Source organism: Catharus ustulatus, chromosome 6 (genome assembly GCF_009819885.2).
Source record: "Catharus ustulatus isolate bCatUst1 chromosome 6, bCatUst1.pri.v2, whole genome shotgun sequence".
Taxonomy (NCBI): Eukaryota; Metazoa; Chordata; class Aves; order Passeriformes; family Turdidae; genus Catharus; species Catharus ustulatus.
Window position 1 is genome coordinate 32,539,623 of NC_046226.1, and position 21,329 is coordinate 32,560,951.

The following is a 21,329-nucleotide window of genomic DNA, read 5'->3' on the forward strand; positions in this document are numbered from 1 at the left end:
AAACTCAACAATGTTGAGGTGTCATTTTAATTAGGATTCTGAGTGAAAGACAGCAGAAAGTAGCTTTGACATTTAAGAACTGATGAGTATGAAACATTATCCATATTTCTTATTAAAGTTTATCTATTTTAATTTTGTGGTTGAAATATTTTTTCCATACTATGAACACCTTTTTATATATTCATGAGACTGTTATTTTAAACCTTCTTAGTCAAGAAAAGAACAATGTCTGAAAAACAACTGAGCAAGAAGAACTCTTTTTGTAGTGACCAGAGGAATTGAGCTTATCCAAGTTTAAAGTTTGAATGACTGCTCCTAGAGGAGGTGCTGGAATTATATAAATAATTAGATATAATTTTACTTGTGTCTTGGAAACCTAAAAAACTCTTTTAAAAGTATAGATTTCTTAGGGATTGATATGTGAATGCCAGGCCCTCCATTTACCCCTTGACCTTATTAAATTATTGCTTCTGTGAAGTATGTGTATAGTGCAGTCCTGTGTGGAGTGCTTAGTACCATCCTATATATGAATCACGTAGATTTGGTTGCATTAAACTTCTTTGATCTAAGTAGCCCTGATACAAATATTTTCAACAACTTGGTCACCTTTAGCTGCTGGGAGATTCTGCAAAGCCTTATCACTGCTGTCTTTGTACTCTTATGCTTAGGAAAGCTGTAGCAACATTGACATCAAGTAGCTAGGAAAACATCTGCATGTGCATTACATTTACCTCTTCAGCTTCAGCTTAGTTAATGAACTGTCTGCTTCCATGTAAATCAAGAAAAACAGTTAATGCTTTCATCAGGGGAGCAGTGCTCAGCAGTTTCTTTGAAGGTGGGGCCATATCCACTGCAGCCGCTGAATGTTGCCCATATAAACACCACATCTCAAAGATGTTGTTCTGTTTTTCAGACAGGCTTACAGTTGTTAAGAGGAAGTGTGCCAGGTACCAGAAGCCAGACCAATTTACTTTGAATTAGTGGAATGGAGAGAAAAAAGAAAACACCCAACAAAAATCCCATGCGTAGTTTTTGAGATCTTAACAAAATAGAAAGCATGAAAAGCTGAGATTGCATCTGGCATTTATCACCATGTTTTGATAAACCTTTGGGTTTAGCCAATACTCTGTCCTGCGCTGAGTATTCAGTGAAATTACACCACATATACTCTCAAAAGGGATTTTTAGATCAGCTTTACAGTTGAGTGTTTTTACTGATTAGTTAATGATATAGACAACTGAGGAGTTCAGATAAAGGTGACTTTTTCTTCTTAGGAAACTTAAGCATGAGAAATATTACTAGGAACTGTTATCCTAATTAGAAGAATGGGAATAGATAATTTGTTTCCATCCTAATTTAAAATAACATTTGAATCTTCTTAAAGAGTAGTAGATCAATTTTGCCAGTAAAGGAGAGGTCTGTAAAATAGATGCTTTTGAGATTGCTTTGTCTCAGCTGAGTTGTCCATAGCCTTTCACAGTGCATGAGCTCTGACGTGCCAAAGCATGGAAATCCATCTCAGTTATCCACTTGGAAAAATCAAGAAGTGTCCTAGTTAATAAACTTTAGAATAATTCTTGTATTGCCGCATACTTGATTACTTATGCAGAAGTAGGACAACTTCGACTTGAGCTCTGCTAATACCTGTATCCCTGGAATATTCTCAGTTCTCTCAGGCCCTGCTTGGATATCTAATGTACACATAAGAGGACTCAACTATCTTTCCTCATGGTCAGGCTATCTAAAATCGTTTCAGTGTATGTTCCAGGTCACAGTCCCTCTTCTGTGAGACTGTTCCTACTTTGCTATTGCTGTGTGCTTCCATTTGGCTGTGTTTAAAAACATACAGGTCTGATAAAGTAAGTTGAGAAAACCATGAAGATTACTCCCTGTAAGCAGTCTTTTACCTTTGCACTTAGCAATTATTTAGTCTTTTTATCTTTATTTCTTGAACTTTCTTGGACATCATTTTGTCTTTTGCTCAGATAATTTATGAAAGAGATTTAACGGTATTTTACAAGGATCTATACCCATTCAAAATCTTCTCCTAAATATCTACATCATGAAGTTGTATATTTTAAGTAGAGTTATAGTAATGGCATTAACAGTGCTATTATCTTTGACACTTTTTACCTATATGACTCCTATAATATATTGAAATGCACTTTTAAGAATATCACAGTTCTCAACCATACATCTCTTTCAAGGACTTCAGTTTGAATGCAACCTTTTTCTAAAATTGTGTTTTTCTGCTTGCTTAGTTAAGAATAGCTGACTGCAAAAAACAAACAAACAAACAAAAAAACCCCAAAAAACCCAAAAATAACCATAAAACCCCAAAACTAAATTTACCTACAGTCTTGTAAGTAATGTACATGCCACTATGTGCTATTTTTCTCTAGTAAATTTTTAAAAATCATTTATTAATAAATCAGAGAGGTGCCAATCAACCATGCATTTGGAAAGAAGTGAAAAATAGCGTATGTAAACATAAGGTCTTTGTAACTCCAGATACTGTAATATCAACTGCCTGGTGTGTTTCTGGCAAGTCAAGGGCAAGTGACAGAGTATAATGAAATGTTAAATTAACCTGTAAGGGGTTCCTAAGGACAGAGGATACATTTTATTTAAAGAAAGTAATATTGTACCTCATGCCAAGTTGAAGTAATTTCCTTCCGCTTTCTATACTTCCTAGGTTTCCAGATTTGTATTTTTTAACGGCATTTGCCAGAGCTCACCTGAAGAAAGCATTACTCAAAGTCTAAAGGAAATATTTTTGTTCAGAGTCCAGACCCATAAAGAATAACTACTGTATGCTAAAAGAAAAAAAAAAAACAACCTGTAATTTTACTACTAATTATGCACATAAATCGAATAAATAGCCCACTGTTGCTGTGTTGAATAGAAAATTCACACATTGCTGCTTACAGCAATGCACTGGGACTGCTTTCTCTATCAGTAACCTAATTAAGGGATTTCTTAGCATGCAGTTTGTCTTTTTTTGGAAGCCAAAGTAGATTGCATGAAACAAAATATACACATGGTCCCATTGACTGGGAGAACTATTTCTTTAAGTGTCCACTCCAGTCAGTTATTCAAGAACTTGGCTCTTTCTTGTTAGGTATAAAGGAGCTTTAGTTTAATTGATTTACTTATAATGTATAATTCATAGTACCAGAAGGATTGTGTTGGCAACACTGTTATTAATAAATTATTTGAAGACCAAAAGGCTGAAAATACAACTATCAGGAGCTGGACTCACAAGGACATGTATGAGCGTAAATTTAGCAGTAAGGTACCTCTTTTAGTCACAAAACTATCAAGCAGCTGTTGCAGAATTATAGGAGCATAAATTTCCCCAACAGTTAAGTTTCCACCATGACAGCATTTCCAGTGGCTACATCTGCTGCAGAGCCCTGTTGGTTCTGTCAGTGCTGGAATACACTCTGTGTACATGGGTCAGAGTCTTCAGTCCCTTTGCATGGGGACTGGTTATCTCACTGTGACCCTTCCCAGCACAATGGCTTCCCCCATGCTACCTGGAGGCACTCCTTTCTTCCATGGCTCCATGCAGGGATTCAGCTTGGGGATATGGATTTTACCGAGTAGTAAGACAAACGCTGGTGAGTGACTTGAGTCCTTTATTTCATTTGTGGTGACCTTTTTGCAATGCAGTGCAGTGAAAATTGAAGAACTCAAGAAATAAAGCTGAGACTTCATGAAGTCATCCAGCCCTCTCCATGAAAAATGCAGAACATGAATGGAGTCTGATATTCCTGGGAATGTATGAGAATAACGCAATCTCTGTATGACAATAAGCCACAGAATTGCTTTTTCCTAATACTAGCCTATTATTTATTTGTTTACTTATTTTTTAACCAAGGAAAGAACCATGACCTCTGTCTTTCCTTCTCTTTCAACTTGGATTTGCTAGCCAAAAGATTCCTCAACTATGTCCTGGTTTCCTGATGCATATTTTCAGAGAAGTGCATGTGCTCCCATCTATCATTTATTTTCTGAGTATGTGATATTATCCAAGAATATTTCACAGCAAACTAGAAATCCAGATGAGTCACTGATTTCAACAGGGACCCATATCTGCCTCTTTTATGTGTAAGAACATTTTGTACAGATATTTTATTTAGTTTCATTAATTCTTGAGCTGTGCGTTCCTCCTGTTCATCATGTTGAGGCCCAAACAGGTGGACAGCATGCTACCTTTGTCTGGGACTGTGAGGAGTGTGCCAATGATGCTGTGGTTCCAGGCAAATCAAATCACTCTGAACCAGTTAATGCTGCTTGTGCCCTACCTACCTCCCAAGTATTTTGAGTGCTCTATAGTAGTATATATGATATGAATGTATCCACAGGAAATGTTTGAATTAGTGTTTTTGTTATGACATTATATGAGTATTGAGTCTTGTGGCTATTTTGGAAAAATTATTGCCTTCCAAACACTGAAAATAAATCACTGAATCACAGAGTATGCTGAGTTGGAAGACACCCATAAGGGCCATTGAGTCCAACTCACAGAATAGCCTGAGTCACATCATGTGCCTAAGCATTGTCCAAACACTTCAAGGACTCTGTCAGGCTTGGTGACCACTTCCCTGTTCGAGTGTCTAACAGTCTGATGGGTGAAGAACCTTTTCCTCATATCCAACCTAATCCACACTGTCAAAATGTCAGACCTTTCCCTTGGGTCCTGTCACTGTCATCACAGTGAGGGGATTGGTCCCTGCCCCTCCTCTTCCCCTGATGATGGAGCTGTAGATTGTGATGAGGCCTCCCCTCAACCTCTTCTCCAAGATGAACAGACCAAGTGACCCCAGCCACTCCTTGCACTTCTCAAGGCCCTTCACCATCTTTGTGTCCCTTTTTTTGGATGCTCTGTAATAGTTTAATATCTTTCTTATATTGTTACTTGTTGTAGTTCATACCCATATGCTTCAGGTATTTGAGGCTGGCACCTCTCAGCTCTGCATCTTTTGTTAAGATAGTCTGAGACAATTAAGTTTACCCTGAGATTCTTGGTGGGTTTTTTTTTTTTGTTTCCTTCTATTCATTCATGTACAGGTGATTTACATGAGTATTAAAATTTCGATTAGTAGAACAGAAATTATGCTTTTATTCTAGAATCCTCCTAGCAATTTACTCTAATTCCTCTTCTGCACCAAAAACGTTCACCATTTTCAAAAAGGATAGCCTGATCACCAGAGAAACTTTATGAGGTATGCTCCATGACAAAATAAAGAAATGCATTCAATTGTTTAATTAGATGATAATTTCTGTAAATGAATCCTGTATCCTTTTTTTGAGACAAATAACCAAACTGTTGCTGTTACAATGGTCTCTATTGAAAAAAATTAATCTAGATCTGTAGGGAGAAGTCACTGACTTTGTTAAACTAGCTAGTATAGGAAAAATATTTACTTTGGGCATTTTACCAACCATGAGTTTCTTTTAAAAAACATCCGTAATTTTATCCTACAAATTTTAATAAGGTAGATACAGAAAGTAGCAAAACCACAGACAGATGATGCAAAATAATTTTAAATATAGATTAAAAATTATGATTTTATTAAGTGATTTCTTTCAAATAGTGAGGGATTTTACCTGTACACTGTTCTGAAGCTCCCCACCAGAAGGGGATACTGTCTCTGTAATTTCTCTCTAGCAGAGAATTTTAGTGCTAGCATGCGGATTTTAGTGCTGGACTGGTTAAAAGAGAGGCCATAGCAATACTCCTGGTGCCCAATTTACATGCCTGGAAATGCAGTCTTGCTCATAAGATGTACCTGCTTCCAACTAATAAGTGATCTGGCCATTTACATAATTTGTACATCTCTACTTACTCTTGGGTCGTGATTTTATGTATCATACATTAATGGTGACAAATTTTTTGGACTTTTTTATCAGACAACTAAGACTGGTGGGCTGCACAGACATAGTTTAAACTGCTGAGGTAACTGCTATTTTATATATACCTTGTTTTGTAAAACTTTATATATGCACGTCTCTTTTGCTTCAGTAATTTTACTATGGCTGATAAAAGTGATGCTTTTGGAAGATTAAAAGTGTTAGAACTTATAATGATTGTATAAAGTATAAATTATATTAATTGCATAAAACGCTAATTAGAAAATCCTGTGAAATCTGCTTGCTCTCATGAGATAGACTCACTGAAACCAGGAAATGTGCAGCACAGATATGGCATCTGTGAACAGTCCTTTATCAACCTTGCAAAATAATATTCAGCCCCCAGATTTCACATGTTCCCCATGTCCTGGGTTTGTCATTTATGTAGTAGATTTCCTAGTCTTTTTCCTAAGGTTGCCCTATGAATTCTAAGGTTTTTAGACTGCGAATGGCCGTTGCTTGATGTTTCTTAGGGGAATGTGGAGTCTATACCTTCAACAGTATGGGCAAAATCAACATAGCATGGAGATAATAGAAGTTTTTAATGATATGTGAGTTAAGTCAAATTCCCCTGTCACTTCAGATGACAATAATGAGGAAAGGATAATATCATGTTGGAACTGATTTGCAGCCTCTTTTCTTGTTTCAAGGGAGATCAGAGACAAGTGGTCAAATGTCAAATCTGAAGGTCTTGTCTAAAGCAGCAGTATAAAGGTGCCGTTTAGCTTCAATATTTGGGGAGGTGGGCTCTGCAGACAGAAAATATCTAATTTGAACTCCCCCATTGTTGATGACGCTCAGCAAGAAGGACAGGAAAAGAATTAAAGGTTTCAGTGAACCACCTTTTAGTTTCTGCACGATTCCCTTGCTAAATCTCCTCCTGCATTTGCCTCTCCTTCAATGATATTGGTTTAGCTTCACGGAACCCTAATAAAAGTTATAAACCACAGAAGACTTTAGATTATGTTTAAAATATATTGACTTTGAAAATCAGTTACTTTAAATCTATGAAACAGTTATTCTGCCATCACTGAAACTGTTCTTACTAGAGGGTAGGACCTTCGATTCCAGTGGCCAAATTCCCAGTGATTTTAGAGCTTTTGGAATAAGACTTCTAATCCTTATCCTGTTTGTTTTGATACCAAAGACTTTCTTTTTATAGCACTTATTTAATTTCTATATTTATTTTAACAACTTCAAGGCAATACTGGGAAAAAAAAAAAAGACTTGGAGCACCTATATGAGTCCATTCCCATATTAGGAACAGGCTTAAGTTATTACAAAATGATTTCTTATTATCCTCATTCTGTATACAGTAATTTCACGACCATAAGGCGCACCGGACTATAAGGCGCACCGGACTATAAGGCGCACCCCCCAGAGTCAGCAAATTTCACAACTTTGTAGATCATATAAGGTGCACCAGACTATAGGGCGCACTTTTTTTTTGAAGGGAAGATCCGCGCTGCAGGCAACAAAGTAACGATTTAGTAATGGAATCCCACGATCGCGGAGTTTACTGGCAGGTGCACAATTTGGAAACATTTGTCACAGATCGGCGTAGGCTTTCAAATGCAGCCCCAGGCACCATCCCCGTGCAGTGGGCCCTGGCACTCCCATCCGGCCCCGGTGCCGGCTGGCACGGCTTGGCACAGCCGCGGGGCTGCCTCCCCCTTGCGGCTCCGTTCTGCCACGGTACTGTTCCCCCTTGCGGCTCCATGGAGCCGCTGTGCAGTTCCCTCGCTCAGCTCGGCGCTACCGCCGTGCCGCATGTCCCTCACTCAGCTCAGCGCCGCCACCGTGCCACCTGTCCCTCGCTCGACTTGGCACTCCTGCCATGCCGTTCCCCCTCGCGGCTCCGCTGCCGCTGCACTGCCGCCCACCCCTTGCTCACTGCAGCGCTGCCGCCTCCCCACCGCCTGCCCCTTGCTCGGCTCGGTGCCACCGCAGTGCCACCTGTCCCTCGTGGCTCCGCGGCGCCATGGTGCCGCCTCCCCCTCGTGGCACAGGGCTCCTGCGGCTCGGGGGGGCATGGGGCTCCCGCAGTCCGCAGTGCCAGGGCTGCGGCGACTGGGGGGGAACCATGGCTCTTGCGGTTCGGGGCGTTCGCGGCTCGCACTTCCAGGTTGGCAAATTTCTGAACTTTGTCCATTATATAAGGCGCACCAGACTATAAGGCGCACTTCCAGGTTCGGGGGAAAATTTTAGTCAAAAGGGTGCGCCTTGTAGTCATGAAATTACTGTACATATGTTACAGGTAATGGATTATTTTGCAGGGTAAAATGCATTTAATGCTCAGATGAAGCAAAATTATTAAGTTTTATAATAAATCAGAAACATTGATTGTGGGCAGTGATAATTTTAATCTTCCATTTCACTTTGGTTTTGCTGATAAAAAAGCACTAAATAATTGTGAGATATTTATATTAAAAAACATCATAGAAAAAAGTTGCTGAATATTTTACTCAACATCGTTCATGCAGCTCATAAAGTAGGATACTACGTTGATTCTTGCCTTGAAAAAAATTTGGGAAAAAATAGTCTGACTACCTATGTATTAATATGTATTAAAAGTATTGTGTGTGGGCTCAAAAATGACCATAAATTCTTAAATTATTGCAACAAGTGCAAAGAAGTTCAGAAAAATGATAAGCAACCAAGGAAGTGAATTCTTCTGGAGACCCGCTAAAAGGGAATTACAGTAAAGTGGGAGGATGGGAGTTTAATAAATACATAGACTGTGTACAGAAATACCTCCTCAAATGTATGACATTGCAGAGGAAGTGATGAGATACTGAAAACTGATGGATTTTAAACTTTTCCCTTTCTATTCCAGCAATTTTGCTTTCTAAGAGGCATGTTTGCACATCTGTTTGGAGGGGAAAGTTTAGATTAAAAGGACATATCTCTAACCATGACTGAGGAACTAAAACAAGAATACTTTTCAAAACATACTGAATAGATTAACCATGTGTTTTCAGTGCATTTTATTTGTTTTTAGACAGAGAACACAAAACTTCTTTTACAGGTAAATATTCTGCTCCAGGATTTGAAGACTGTAAGTGTAGAAATATCAAGAAATGGCAAAATAGAGTATGTTGATAAATTTATTTGTCTTCCTTATCTCAATGGCTGTTTTTTAGAATATCAGACTGTCCCTGTTACATTTGACACTGTATGCTAGTATAAAGAATGCTATAGTGGCACTGTGACTATACCAACTTAATCTATTATTGTCCTTAATATAGTGCCCTTAAATGGTGTTTTGAAATGTGTTTGTGATGAAGCAAAAAACAATAATTTGATTCCATTTTATTTACTCTTTCTGTCAAGCAATAACATTTAGTTACCCTGTAGTCGAAATATGAATAGAATTAAGAAGTTTGTTTTGCACAAAATCATAGAAAAAAAAAAGGATGGGGAAGAGAGAGCAGCAAAAATGGGCAGAATGCTAGAGAAATGTGATTATTAGAGAGGCCAAAGACCACTGTGAGCAGTGAAGGAATGTTTTATACTATGAGTATATTCTTATGCTCCACCTCACTTCTTTCCTTTATGTTTCCTTGCATGTGGACTCATTGCAACTTACATACAGGTTTACTATAAACTGTTTGGGCTATGGAATATATCTTCTTGTGTGTTACCTCAGTTAAAATACTCAGCAAAAAGAAGTAAGTTATGCATACAGCAAAAGGCATGTATCTGTATAGAAAAGGCCAAACAGTGAAGCTATCCGTATTCAAATTCAAGGCAGATCTGGATTGAAACTCCATGGTTCGTGGCTTGATAGAAAGTTAGCTGGTGGTGTCCAGCAGGAGAAAATACAGTGTAATTGTAGTGAGAGAATGCTCCTAGGAAAACCAGTAAAACAATCCTGCCGCTGCACCTTCCCACCCTGTTATTGGAAGGAGTAGGTAATGTAGATGCGGCCTTCCTCGTTGCCATAGGAGTTGAAGGCACATTATTCATCATTCCCAGGTCTGTCATGATATTTCAGGTTTACTATTTTGGCTTAAGAATACCAAGTGATGGTGTTTGGTTTTGGAAAAGTCAGCATAGTTTTCAATGAAAGTCAGAAATTCTTGCTTACCTCTTGGAAGCTAAATCTTACCAAGGATAATGTGACCTCCTGTGAGTTAAAGGTTTTGAAAGAACCACATAGCAGTCAGGGTGGTGCTAAAACTGCAGCCTGAATTTAGTGTTTCCTGTCCCTGAACTATGAGAACATTGTTTTCTGTAAATGTCAAGAAAGAAAAATACCCAAGTACATTGCTGCAGATTTACTGTTAGCTTTAGATGTTGCATCCAAGGCATTGTGAGATGCTGCACCATTGAATGCATTGGAATTATTCTAAGAACTGTAAATGAACTTTAAACATTGTAGGTAGGCATCTATTTGGGGACACAATATTTAGCATTGTGGTATTTCAACTATTTAGCAGCCAATTAAACTGCAAGGTATTTATCACCTATTTCCTAATGGACACAGGTATCTGTATTATTATTGGAAGCATTTATTGTTTTTAATAGTAACTGGCAGTCTCAGAAGAGGCCTCAGATGAAATGATGAATATGTAACTGTAAAACCACCCTTATATCACACCTCTTTGAAATCTGGAGTAATAGTGGTTTTTTTTCCCAAATTGTTTACTATCATGATTTCAACAACTTATAGATGCCCTTTAATATTAACCATTTTTATATTGTCAGTGAACAGTATGAAGTGAGTAATCAAATATGATTTTAGAATAATAATCAACTTCAGCTTGGTTTCTTGTAGTCCATTATATATGTCTGTTATTTTAAACTCAGACTGTTTGCATTGCATATTCATGAAGTTAGGCCTATTTTAGTTCCCACTCGCAGATGCTAACAAAATTGTCCTGATATGATCCCTTAACCTCCTGACTTGTGAAAAAAAATGGAGCAAACAGTCCCTTAGAGACATTTCACCTCCAGAAAAGGAAGACTTACAGAATCCTCTTAACTTTCTTTTCCCCACAGAAATTGTGTATTTCCTGTGTCTTGACTGGTAATTTCTGACCTGTACCAGAATTAATTCAGATACCTTTCATTTATCTTTAAAAAGTATATGAGCTTGTTTATGTCATTTGTAAATTTCTTCTATGAAATAAATCTGTGAAATGATCAGTCAATCACTGTGTATTGCCAAAAGTCTTACAATCTAGCACTCACCACTTCATACATACAGAATTTTTCTGTGCTCCATAGGTGACAGTGCCTGAGGAGGTACATTAAGGGAAACAGAAGACTCCCTTCCTCATCACTAACGTCCTTGGCTGCAGACACTGCAAGGTAAGGTGCCTTAAAATGGTGTGAGACACAGTGTGGCAGTTGTGGGTTTTTATGTAAGACTGTTTATTTTTAAAGCCTGAAGGAAAGGAGATATAGGTTTCCTGTATTCCATAAATACAGCTAGGTCCCTGGATAGTATAACCTTGTGGTTTTCCAAGAGGAAATTCCATGTAACTTTATGTGATTATTAGACTCTGTCCCTCATCTTGTTTTCATCATCTCCTGAAAGACTGTTTGGAAAAATGTGAAAGGTTAAAGAGAAGTTAGGGATTGGTCTCAGTGTGTACTGAATGCTTTGCATATCCCCCCCTTCCTCCAGAGAAGTTAATGGAAAGTAAAGTTCAACTTTTCACAGCAGCTGCTTTGCACCTATGAAGGTCAGTTGTGTCTGTACCAGCAACATTTTATTCTACTCCCTGGGTCTTCATGAAATGGTGAAAAGAAGTTAAGAGATCTCTAATGGAGATACATGGGGATATAGGTGAAGGACTTCCATTGAACATTATGTTGCTAAGAGAAATTTTGGGTAATTTATTATCAAGCCCTCTTTCCTCTAAATAAATACAAACCAATATTCCAGCAGACCACATCAGCATGAGAATCCACAAGCAGGTGTGCACTTATATAGAGGTAACAGTGAATATCAGTGGGAACAAATAAAGATCTAGTGGTTAGTTTTTGAAAACAAATGTGTCTTAACCTCAATACATTGCCTAAAAGCTAATCTAGAAAAACTACTTCTATGTTCATTAACTTCCCCTCCAGTTTTATTTGAAAAAGACACAATATTCCCCATGCCTCATTCCACCCATGGTTTAGAGCTGCAGCTTTTATCTTGTTAATTTTATTTTGAAGCAGTTGTCAAGATGCTACCTGTAGATTATCTACAGAGATAGGGAGAAATTTTTATACCACTGAAGTCAAGGGAAGTCCTGCCATGAAGTTGGTCCATATTTTAAGTGCTTTTACCATCTTAACATTGGTGCATGTGCATTTATTCTATTTGCATAGTATGACTTGGATGAATATGCAACAAAATTTTATAGGTACTCTACATTCAAATAATTGACACTCAATTTGCTATATCTGTCAGATATTTCAATGTGTATCTATAACAAATTTTTGGTAGCATTTTTAGCATGCTGTTTTTTTCAAATGAGTAAGTAAATAGAATTTTTTCTTCCAATGTAACATACAGATTATAGTTCAGATTTAGATTATATCACCCAGCAGTTGCTCAAACTTTTCAAAGTCCCGAACTCATTACGATGAGAGTAACTCTCTATTTTACAAGTGAATAACTTGGCATATTCAAAATAATGATATATTCCAGAGTCCCCAAACCCCTAAAAAATTAATTATACCAGCAAAATGTTATACCACATGTTTTGAAAAAACAAGAGCATGAGTTCAGGGAAGATCTGGATTTCCCTGAGGAATTTGACCCCTATATGCTGTTTAAACATAGAAAATGTCTCTTACTTGTCTGTTAGATTTTGCAGCATTAGCCAAATAATTTGAAAGTCAAACAAAAAGTAGGATTTTAACACAGGAAGGAAAAGTTTGCCTCTGTTTGCAAGGCAAAAATAGTGTTTACTGAAAATACATTTAAATTATATACTAAAACAGGTTGTAGCTGGAATTTCAGTTCAAAACTTATCTGCACAGAACACATTATACTTAAGCAAGTGACTTGAAATAAATATACTATGGTTACCATCAAACATTCCCATTTGCCAAGAGTTACCACATGAAACATCTGAGATCACAACTGTTTTCCCTGCAATTAGAACAGGACATATACTTGTGATAATTTTGTGGTAACCAATGAGAACGTTCTTTTCTTAAGATTTCCACAATACTTGGACACACATTTTCGAACAAACAAAATAAAAACAGGAACAATGCTTGAAATTTGATTGGAATAAGACATCCCAAAATTCTAACCTGTACCTGTAGCAGATGGCTAGCAAAATATTGAGGTGAAGATGAATATTTATCTTATATACTTCTTATATATAAGACATATTTTATATCTTTAGTTATTCACTTCAACTTCTATTTTGGAAAATAGAAATGGATATATCCAGCGACTCAAAACTAGAAGGAAAATTTCTAAAAGCATGGGTGAAAAAAACCCACACTCTTTAATCCCAAGAGATGCTTCAGGGGTCGTATGCACTGTGATAAATTCTCTCATCGATAAAAGTGTGTCAAGTAGGTCCAGCAAAGGAATTGTCAATACTTGCTGAGTGTGCTACCCCTATTTCACCACCAGGGAGTGACTGTCCCATTGCACTTAAACAAGATTTTCAGGTGCTTTTAGCAAAGATTTGTGTCCTTAGTGGCTGCATTTATCATGAGAAACAGCTTTTTTCTCTGAATTAATTTCTTTGACTCAAAATATTGCTTTAGGCAATGAACTACTCTTTCCAGGTTGCGCTTTCATAAGGAAATGAAAAACAGCTCATGTTGTAATGAAAAGGGGTTTCTGATGTTTTCATCTTCTGGTGTCCCAGAAATAGGTACAGATGAAAAAACAGGAAAAAAAATGTTTAGTCCAAGGGGTGAGTAAAGCTTCGTTCAATCTCAACCAATTCAACAGTTCCTCATTCTTCTTATCTCATGTGATTTCCAGTGGTTTCAGATTATTCTGTTTTGTTTCCCACTGGTATAAGCTGAAAAGATATACTGCACCAAATTTTAAGTATAAGTCATTCCAATTACAGGAAATTGTTTTAATTCACAGTGTTGCTCTGAAATGTACCTAAATTTCAAGTAAAATTGTGTAAAAACCAAAATATATATTTACATTATAAGCAATTACCACATCACGTGGTAATGTTCATATGGGCAAAACGAACCTTCAGAAAAAAAAATGTATAGATATAGATTCCACTTTTGTCTAAAGGACTCGATCACTACTAATTCAGTATTACAGTACTTAATCTGTACACAGGTCCTGTATACTCAATTGAATACTGTGTTTCTGTTGAGAAAGTGAAACAAATTTATAAAGTGATGATTGTCACACTAGATTCTGCTGTTATTACCAAGAGAAGTGCTCTGAAGAACCCAAGGCATAAGAAGGTGGGGAGTTGAAGCTGTACCTAGTATCCACATACACCCTCCCAGCTCTCTGCTCTGCTTGGGAGTGCTGTCTTGTACTGAATTGTTCTGTCAGACGTATTTAGATCTCACCCAAAGGATTTTAAAAATATGTGCCACTCCAGGAAATCTGTATGGCTGAAATAACTTTGAAAGAGGTTTGAAAATTTTACTAACTAATGTTGTGAAGTGTTGGCTCTTGCTAAAGTTCAGTCACTTGGTAGGTGTATAAGAACAGATGAACAAAGTACACAGAGGATGGATTAATACCCAGCTATGATTGCCTGTGATTGCCATCTCCTGAGGATGTGCACTAGAGTTTCTGTATTGAGATGGTTGCAGTTTATTATAGAAACATAAATGACAATAGCCTGGAAGCCATAGGGGTTAAGTTTCACAACTGATGTTATTTGGCAGAACTCCACTGGATGTAGGACCTCCAGACAGCTTTTGTTCAAACCAATAATGAACGATAACTGCTTTAAAATATCAGATTTATTTTCACCAATTGATTTATTATTCTTGCATGCTGTAGTTTTCTTTTTATCTCACAGCAGGATAAAATACGTAGGAATGAAATAACCACTCCTTTAACTCTAGTGTCAAGGAATGTAATCTGTACATTCAGTAAAGGGGCACCCTGCATCTCTGGAGGTTTACTGAATTACTGAAGATTAGTCACATGGGTGTCATTGGTTTCATAGAGCTTTCAATAAAGCAGGGATGTTCCACCCATGTATACTGCTATTTAGATTTTGTATTCCTTTTAGAAAACTCAACACAAAGGGGAAGTCTTTTGTTTTAAAGTCTTGTTTTAACCCTAAAAATTAGCTTTGCAAAAACAACATCGCATGATCTGACTCCATGTTTCAGTATCTTGGATATAATGTTTTATGTTGTTATAAATTGTTTTCTCAGCATATATAAAGGGATCATCATCCCTGAGGCAAACTGGGTATGGATAGACTTTCCTTTGGTAATTGTTTGCAGGCCATACTCCAGAGAAGATTCCTTGCCCACATTACACTTTCATCAGACCAAATATATTTAATTGGGCCTTTGAATACATTGGAAATAGGATGAAAACCTCTGGTACTGTTGCTGAAAGACATCATAACAATGTGATGTATGAAGACATAGCAGACTTTGCATGAATCACTCTGTAAAATCCACAGCAAAACACCTCTGTTCCATTTGACATGTCTTCTTACCCTTTCTTCTGAAAATTTTAAACCAGGTAAAGAAAAATATATATAATATAATGAATATAAATAAATGAAAATGTGTCTGCTCTCTGAATAACCTGTGGAACAGGTGAGATTTACTTTTGTAATATAGCATCTATGAGCCCTGTCAAGTTAACATAACAAAAATATGAAAGAATTCAGGTGTCCCATTCATTTCTCTTCCTAATATTGCACTGAATTTATTCCTTTCTATGGGCTTGAAAAAAACAAATTAACCTACAAAAAACCCTCCTCTGAGTGATTTCAGGTCCGTAGATGGATTTTTTTTAATAAATATGACTGGAAAATATATGCTTCCTAGTATAACTGTGGAGACATCAGTAGAATATAAAAGCATACTGAATTTTTAAAAAATTTGGACAGGTTACTAAGTACAAATCTAGTTATGACATCATTCAGTGATGAAGAACAAGCTAATATTTCAAGAAGTAGCAAAGGATCTTTAAAAGTATCATTATTTTCTCTATTATTGAAAATAATTTCAGAGTACTTCTTGAATGTGAAGGGACAAAACTTGGTACTTTGCACAGAAAAGTGGGCTGCAGAGCAAAAAGTATTTCAAGGCCTTAGTACTTGTTGTCTGGAATAAGAGGAGATTTCCTCTCTCTGAGCTGCCCTGTGTATCAGAGATCCATGCTGTGGAGAGAAACTCACACACATGCCACCTGTTTCTGTACAGTTCTTGCTGTAAACACAAACTAAAGTTCAGAGTTTCCACTGCAGCAACTCTACAGCAGAATATTGTGCTTTTTAGCTGGATATTTCAGATATTTGCTCTCCAGAAAAGTCCTGACTAGAATTGTGTTGGACCATGATAGGTTGTGTTCCATAGTCTTTGCATTTTGTGGATGCCTACCACGGTAGCACAGATAATAATTTTCCCTGAAAGGTTTCAATTAAGTTTTATAAGGCCTTTATAAAAATGATAGTTTGCAGAGAATTCAAAGGTACTTTCAAAAGTAAAAGCATTGCAATCAAAACTTTGAGCAAATTGTTTTGATATCTTTTTTTTTTCTGTTAAAACTTATTTAAAACTGTACTACCAATGTTTGGTCAGAAAAAAACAGCTAACTGTAAAACTATCTTTTAATTTTCAGGGAAGTCTGGTTTTAAATTAAAATGATAAACATACATCTGGGCATTCACTTAGGAGCAATTTCATGTAACCAGAATGACTCTTGCCTTGAAAGGCGGTCTGAGAAAGACATTTTGTCAAAACGTGTGGTTTGTCTCATGAAGAATACACTACCTTCTTGTTTAAATTGAAACACACATTCTGAGTCTTTTTCTATTCACATGTTCTGCCTGACTTCCTGAGTGTTTCTTTACACACCTTAAATCAATATTGTTCGCTTGGTGTGAAACTAAACTGCAGTCCAGAGCCCATGGACTCTGCAATACAACTGGGTATAACCTGACAAATGTACTGGCAGCTATGTCCCACTTTTTACTGTTCAAAGAAAACTTCTAGATTCAGTCATCCTCTTTTTGCTTTCCTGCACCTAATCATGAGCCACTGGAATAGATTTCTTCTGAGTCCTAAGACTTCTTCTGAATCCATTTCACACAGATGGGGCACAGTTCTTTCTTTTGGGTTCTCCAGGACATTTCCTGGGGAGCCAGTGCTCATGGAGCAATCTCTTGCGTGCATTCATGGTCAAAGAGTGCTGGTTGAAAACTGGGTAAAGCAAACAGCATACAAAAAGCTTACAAAATCTTCTTCAGGCTAGAGAGACACAAGTTTGTCCATATTTTCTAGCTATTTGTCAAAATATATTATCTCTATCTGCAAATGTTATGCAGTCTGGATGTGGAACCATTATAAAGATTTTTTTTACCATTTACCTTAAATCACAGTGAACTCCAGTCAAGTAAAATGTAAATAACAGCATTCATTTATAATATCCAAAATTAGCAATGCAATTGTCAATTTTTATAAAAGACGTGAGAAAAGCAAGCCATCAGTCAGCCTCTAGAATTGATACTGGTCATAAATTGGTGATTGAATCCTGATAATAATATTATCAGAACATTAAAGTAAAACCATCAGGGAATGCAGTTAGCCTATGCCGAGTTATAGTCTCTGGTCAAATATACTTCCTACAATATGCTGACTGGCTGACTGCTTTGGTCCAGATTGTGGGCCAAATGTGAAAGCCAACAATAAGGAGCTTTCATAATGTGGAAAAGAAAGAAAAAACCAAAATCCAAATCCCTCCAAAACCAAACATAAGTGAAAACAGAATATACAATCATTTCTCAACCTTTGCTCAACTTATATTTTAGCCCTCAACTCATAGTACCAGTAAATGTTAAAGAAAATACTTTATCTTATAGCAATGTCTGATCTCTCTTACTATGGTCACTGTTTTATTCTCACACTCTTGTTCTCACGTATGCCAGTCTGTGCAGCCCAGAGCAGATTAGAAGAGGTATGTGCAGTAAAGGACTAGTGCATAGTTTTCAAGGATTCCACCACTGCCAATTCGTTGAATGTAATGCTGAGAGCATATATAATTAATTCAACTATTAGATTAATAAACATATTTTTATACAGGGCATATGACATGGCGATATTTTCTGTATATTGCAGCTGTAAGATATCTGCTCCCTATACATAATGGTTCAGTTGAGGGTAAAGAGTTAATTTAAGAATAACCCCCTGTACCAGTACAGAGAGCTGGAAAGCAAGCTCTGTGGAGAAGGACTTGGGGATGCTGATGGACAACAAGCTGGTGGAAAACAAGTAAACCTTCAGTTAGAGATTAATAAATTATTACCTTATATAGAACATTTTAAAGTACTTCGTGTTTACAACACAGTACTTGTATATGTCTATGTAATAGAGATTTTTTAGGGAGCTCTATGCACCTTATGGCAGGCACTGTTGTAGGTAGATATGGTAGAATTAAAAAGTAATTAAACAGCATGTTCTTTTTTCAAAGGACAATAACAGCATCAGATTTCAGGAGTATGGACTTCATGCTGAGCAATTTTAAAGATCATCCTAACCAAGACTTTCACTAAAATATATGGCCAATCAAGACTTATCAGCTTGAAGCCAATTGCAGGTTGAAATTGTTCCCGTAGTTCATGCTTTGCTCAAGTAAAAGGTAAAGAACAATTGAAGTTTTTTGGTTGATTTTTAGCTTAGGATTTCTATTTCTCACTTTCCATCTGCACCCTTTACAGTACAGTGAGGCACAAAACTTAGAGTGGGTTCACAGGCCACCATGGCACTCCTGGGTATCCATAGATATTTTTTACTCTGTATCTTACTTAAAAAGAGGAAGGACGTAATTTCATTGTAACTGAACAGGAGCTGTCTATGCTGAAACTCCTTTATTTAATCCAGCCACAAAAGACTTGGAGGAAGTATGTTCTTTAGAACTCAAAGTGCTTTAACAGCCTGGACTATAAATTGATAAAACCATTCCTAAGTATGTGTTTTCCTTTCTTGTTCTTACTAATTTCATCTTTAAGATTATAGTGGTGGGATTCAGCAATGTATATCTTCATCCTTGGGAATCTATGGCACTTTGAGTGGTTGAGATTTTTATAACTAATGGTCATTCAAAAATCACTTGAAATGCTAGGTTACTGCAAAAGACTTCATCTGAAAAAGTTTTAAAGCAAGAAAAATAATATCACCTCATAGCAATAATTCATCTTTTAAAATGCAAGACATTTCAAGTCATTGAGCACACAAAATTATAATCTTTAACTATTTTAACTAGTCATTCCTTCCTGCCTTCTTTCCTTCCTTTCTCATATTTTGGAAACCAACTAACATTCTTCCTAAAAAAGCTACCTAAAAACTGTTCTTGGCTAGCGATTATGTGTGCCGAGGTTTTGATACTGAGAGCATGTTAATGGCCAAATTATAAGCCCTTGAGAATTAGAATTCAGAAGACAAACATTAACAGACCCTTAACTGCAGTAGCACAAACCAAGATGCTATAAATTACAGGGTGGTAGTGTTAAAAGCACTGGCTTCCTGGTGTCTGGCACCTAAAACCTTTTCATTTGTGTGTATATCAGGCTGTGGAGAGGTTGCCACTTGCCATTTGGCCAGTATTCAGCTGGCAGAGATATTTGTTTAAAGTTCAGGCCAATCGATGGCTCAGGCCTGCAACTAAATATTTTGTTGTTATGCCATCAGAAATATTTACCCTTCTCTGTTTTTTTCTTTTTCCTTCACTTGTTCACTCTTTTACCTTTCTATGTGACATAGTACTTGCCAGTTTTTCCAGTTATGTGTATTAACAATTCTGGCCCAGTATCTTAATGAACTAATTTCCATCCTTACAAGTGAACTTACAGCCAGGATAACTTCATGGATTTCTCACAGATCATGGACAGTACTTGTGGTATGCCATCCTTTGCATGGGCACATTCTGTGTTTGATGCCAGAGTCAAAGACAAATTTGCACACAGTATCTCAGTTCATTAAGGTGAAATAGTCAGGAATTTATATGTCTTCTGTTGACCAATAGCTACAATATGACACAATGCTCAGACCATGCTTCTACAGCTGTGACAGTACAGGAAGTTCAGCATCTCTGTTTCCAACTGCTGCAGCTGACTGTGGGAGCAGCAAAGCTTTTGGATACAGTCAGTCAATCCAAGTAAGGGGCCTTTAGCATGATCTTTCCTGAGGGGCCTTCCTCTGTGTTTAGCTCTGCCTTAGGTGAACTTTCATATATGTGAAATGACTGTCTGCATACTGAACTGAAATTTATCACACTTAGTATTGTTGTTTCCTGGACTGATATAATTTTTTTGCTTATCACTAAGGGACACACTCTTCAAATTCATTGAACTAACCAGACAAAAAGCATGAAAGGAAATACTAGAATGAATCACAAACAACTTCTTCAGCATTGCTCTTGTACCTATTTATTCCTTCAATTGTATCTGGAATGCAAGAAAGTAGTTGTGATACATATTAACTCTTTAGTGATGAACTGCCCTACTCTTGTAATTTCTAGAGTGTCGAGGCCTTTTCCCTCAAGAAACATCTCAAGTCCACTGACCTGACATTGGCAGGTGCCATTCAGCCTCCTGAGAGCTGGATGAAAACATTCCACAAGACAAAACTTGTCTGAGCTATGATTCTTCTTCACAAAGGATTTAGGAGTGATGCCTTAATTGTTTCTTTAAATCCCCAGGACCAAAAGTTAAATAAATGATGTTGTAATGTGTCAACAGCTCCTTCCTTACCCGTGTTTTATTGTTTTGTTATTATCTTCCAGTTGTGTGTCTGACTCTGAAACCACTCATTAGTAACAACTGAGTATGGCCACTACAAAATGAAGTGTCCCTTGGAAAATTCCGAAGAGGTAAAGGGACAATCAGCTTTTCACTCTGCATATAATCATAGACCTGCACCCACGCTTTTTTTGTTTGCAAGTATGCTGGGCAAAATAAACTGAACTAGGGGAGAAAAATACCTTTTTAAAAAAAGAGATTTGTATTTATTGTCTCACTGCAATAATAAAGGCACTTATTAAGATACTTATTCATTGCTTGGGGCCAGACTAGCTCTCAGTGAAGACTGTTTCTCTAGATTAGACTTCACTCTTCTTCCTAGGCTTTAAATATGTCCATACAGCTGCACCTTTGCCCTTCACCTAGACCTTCCATTGTATAAAAATGTTTCCATAGAAGTAATACAGAACAAGGTTAGACAAAGCAATGAATAAACGGCAAGATTTCTTTGCAGAATTTGAGGGGAAT

At 37.1% G+C, this 21,329-nt stretch overlaps 1 long non-coding RNA gene across 1 annotated transcript in view; it reads left to right on the plus strand.

Annotated features, from left to right (window-relative positions):
* Window positions 1–20,948, plus strand: part of LOC116998173 — a 76,231-nt gene extending 55,283 nt beyond the window's left edge. Inside the window, exons 2-3 of the long non-coding RNA XR_004418333.1 lie at window positions 11,152–11,235; window positions 20,846–20,948. This is a non-coding gene — a long non-coding RNA (uncharacterized LOC116998173). The remainder of the gene's footprint in view (window positions 1–11,151; window positions 11,236–20,845) is intronic.
* Window positions 20,949–21,329: the final 381 nt, after the last annotated feature.